Here is a 3,611-nt window from a genome sequence, read left to right on the forward strand (position 1 = left end):
TTAGATGTGTTTCCTTAAATATCTCAACGTCTTAAAATATACTCAAAATACCAAGCTCTGCAATTAAATGTCAGAGATCTCAGAAATCAAAAAATGCCTTGTCAATTCTTTCCAAACCAAATTATCTGAGCTAAAACACTTGTATTTTATAACAACAATGGTCTGATTTATTTATTTTTACCAAGGGAAATTAACCCCTTAACTGTCACTCACATTTTTGAACATAGACGTGAAAGTGCACAATCCAAACTTAAATTGTTATAATTCATGAACGAAAATATTTTCTAACATGATATTGATGTAACATTTTCATGGTAATGCAATGTTTGATTTTAAAATGGGTTTCAAAGGATGAATTTTGAGATTTAAAGTTTTCAATTGATATATAATTTCCGATGATTTCTAAAGTGTGAGAGAAAAAGGCAATGAAAAAGACTTTTTTTGACAAAGGTCAGAACAAGTTTCAGAAGAAAAGGTTTCATAAAACAAGTTTACCAAATAAGCCAGGCTTATTTCAGTTAGTCTGACTTATTTTGAACCAAATCAACTGACAATAAGTCAGACTAACGGAAATAAACCTGACTTATTTGGTAAACTTGTTTTATGAAACAGCCCCCTGGGGTGTATTCCAGAAAGGAGGTTCAACAAACTCTGAGTTAAAACTTGAACTCTGAGTTGACTTACCCTGAGATGGGAAACTCTGAGTTTTCGGTTTCAGAACAGCTGAATTGTGTTAGTTCAATCCACTATGAGTATGTTGACTCTGAGTTTAGCGCGTGCATCACAACTATGAAAAGCCATGATCAATGGTGCTCCGAAATTATGATTCACCATGGCAACAGCACCCGACAAAAAGACTTCCGCATACTACGCAATACGTAACTAATTCGTAATCACTGTTATAATATCAGAGGTGAAAACTGGCAGAACGGTAAGTTATTGAACTAGTCTTCATTTTCATGGTAGGCTATCCCACGGGCCAAAAAAACAAAACATAATTCAGTCAGGTAAAGCTTCAAGTGTGAAAGGTACATGGGTGTAGACATACCTTTACAAATATTTGACATATTCAATAAATATCATTCAGTGTCTATTTCAATGTGCAGTGGCTTTTTCCACATAGTCTAATGCTCTTTTCACATAATTAAATGTTCTCTAATCCAACATGCATTTTTTAATTAGTGTAATGACTGACTTCTACTCAGATGAAGAGGAGATGGCCACAATATCAATATTAAAATCCAACAGGGAAAATAATAATTGTTGCTTTTGTATTTGTAGGAAATAAAGATGCCCAAATAAATTGTGAATAATTTGTTTATTTAACAGCTGTGGTGGTGGTTATGGCATATATCTCACACTACCCTTCCATCTGGCATCCTTCCATTCCATACAGTAACCGGTTTCATTTTCAGAAGTCGCGATGATAGGAATATGCGTGTCATCAATACATCCAACCACACTGGAAATCCTAAAGGAAATTCTAATAATTAGGTTACTTCCAGAGATCACAGCAAGATGTTATCAAGTGAACGTCATCTAAAAGTGGTACCGCTCAAATAAATATGCATGTGGATATGGCAAAATAAAATAAAGTAAAATAAATTCCTCTCCTGATGTAAATGTAACTCTCCACGGATTAATGCAGCCTCCTCATCTACAGTATCCCGTGTAAAAAGACATGCCATTTTGTCACATTGCATGATGAAAATGAAAGTGGTGCGGTGAGAAAAACAATCTTGTTTCCATTTGCATTAAGATAATTTTTCTTTCCCCACTGGCAGATAATTTTACTTGTTTCCCCTAGGAAGCAAGACTAAACATTGTTTTTTTTTTTTTTTTTTTTACATAGAAAATGCATCTTGATTTAAGAATTTTTAGATATTTGTACTTGAAATAAGGCAAACATCTCAGCAATAAAAGCATTTTTGCAGCATGAAAGGATGAATGAATGAGGTAATTTAAACATCGCTTACGCTTTAATAAGGGGGAGGAGACCGAAAGAAACTCTGGGTTTACCAAAGAAAACCTGCTCCTGACCAGGTTAGGTTCACAGAGTAAGTTACTATGGTAACTTACCGAGAGGTTTAGTTTTGTCTTTTATTGGAACCAAAAACCCTGAGTTTCCCTTTTCCCTTTTCTGGGGTTAACAAACTCCGAGTTTCCAACAAAACCCGCTTTCTGGAATACCCCCCGGATCATCAAAGAGCAGTGGAGTTTTGTTGCAGGCTCAAAATTAAGGTTACTGAAGTAACCTTAAAATTCAAATGATTTGCAACGGTCGCTTTGTTGCGTGACTCATCCAGTCATTGTAGACCGACTTTAGCTGGCGTGGCGCGACAACTGTAGCATCCGATGTATAGGATCGCAACGAATGACGGCACGTATGATTTGTCATGTTGCGCCACGCCGCATCCAGTGTAGACAGCATCACTGATTATTAAGGGTTCTATAGTATTTTGTTGCGCCGCACCGCTCGCGTCCGGTGTACAGTAGACATGCTGTCAAGACGCACCATCACAAGAATACACGAATTATATGAAAAGGAGATTTTAATTTGATTACATTAATGTTTAAGTTGAGATTTACAAGAAATATTTTAACTGTAATTTTAACAGTAAATATTTAATAAAACAAGAGGTAATTCAGAATATGAAAAACACCTGGGGTGTATTCCAGAAAGTGGGTTTTGTTGGAAACTCAGAGTTTGTTAACCCCAGAAAAGGGAAACGCAGTGTTTTCGGTTCCAATAAAAGACAAAACTAAACCTCTCGGTAAGTTACCATAGTAACTTACTCTGTGAAACTAACCTGGTCAGGAGCAGGTTTTCTTCGGTAAACCCAGAGTTTATTTCGGTCTCCTCCCCCTTTTTAAAGCGTAAGCAATGTTTAAATACCTCATTCATTCATTCACGCTGCAAAAATTGCTTTTATTGCTGAGATTTTTGCCTTATTTCAAGTACAAATATCTAAAAATTCTTAAATCATGATGCTTTTTCTATATAAGAAAAAATATATATGATATTTAGTCTTGTTTCCTGGGCTAAACAAGTAAAAATTTATTTGCCAGCGGGGAAAGAAAAATAATCTTAATGAAAATGGAAACAAGATTATTTTTCTCACTGGACCACTTTCATTTTCATCATGCAGACACGGTAAATGTGACAAAAATGGCATGTATTTTTATAAGGGATCCTGTAGACGAGGAGGCTGCATTAATTCGCGGGGAGTTACATCGATATGCATTGATTACACACACATTCTCACCATCGCACCTTCCGAAAATGAAGCTGATTATTGTATTGAATGGAAGGATGCCAGATGGAAAGGTAGTACAAGATATATGCCGTAACCACCACCACAGCTGTTAAATAAACACAAATTATTCACTATTTATTTGGTCATCTTTATTTCCTACAAATACTAAAGCAACAAATTATTATTTTCCCTGTTGGATTTTAATATTGGTATTGTGGCCATCTCCTCTTCATCTGTCAGTGGTGCTGGTGAAGGTTCTCCTCCCATTTTACGAGTCTCTGCCTTCTTGCTGTTGGCTTCTGAATAAAAGTCAAATGTTTTTCATTACCCTAATTAAGAAATGTAGCATGGTGG

At 35.7% G+C, this 3,611-nt stretch overlaps 1 protein-coding gene across 1 annotated transcript in view; it reads right to left on the reverse strand.

Moving 5' to 3' along the window:
• LOC107664704 (phospholipid phosphatase 4-like) overlaps positions 1–3,611 on the reverse strand; it is a 148,062-nt gene that overhangs the window by 7,044 nt on the left and 137,407 nt on the right. The gene's annotated exons all lie outside the window — the stretch shown is intronic.

The sequence above is a fragment of the Sinocyclocheilus anshuiensis genome, unplaced genomic scaffold (assembly GCF_001515605.1).
Source record: "Sinocyclocheilus anshuiensis isolate Anshui unplaced genomic scaffold, SAMN03320099.WGS_v1.1 scaffold455, whole genome shotgun sequence".
NCBI classification, from domain to species: domain Eukaryota; kingdom Metazoa; phylum Chordata; class Actinopteri; order Cypriniformes; family Cyprinidae; genus Sinocyclocheilus; species Sinocyclocheilus anshuiensis.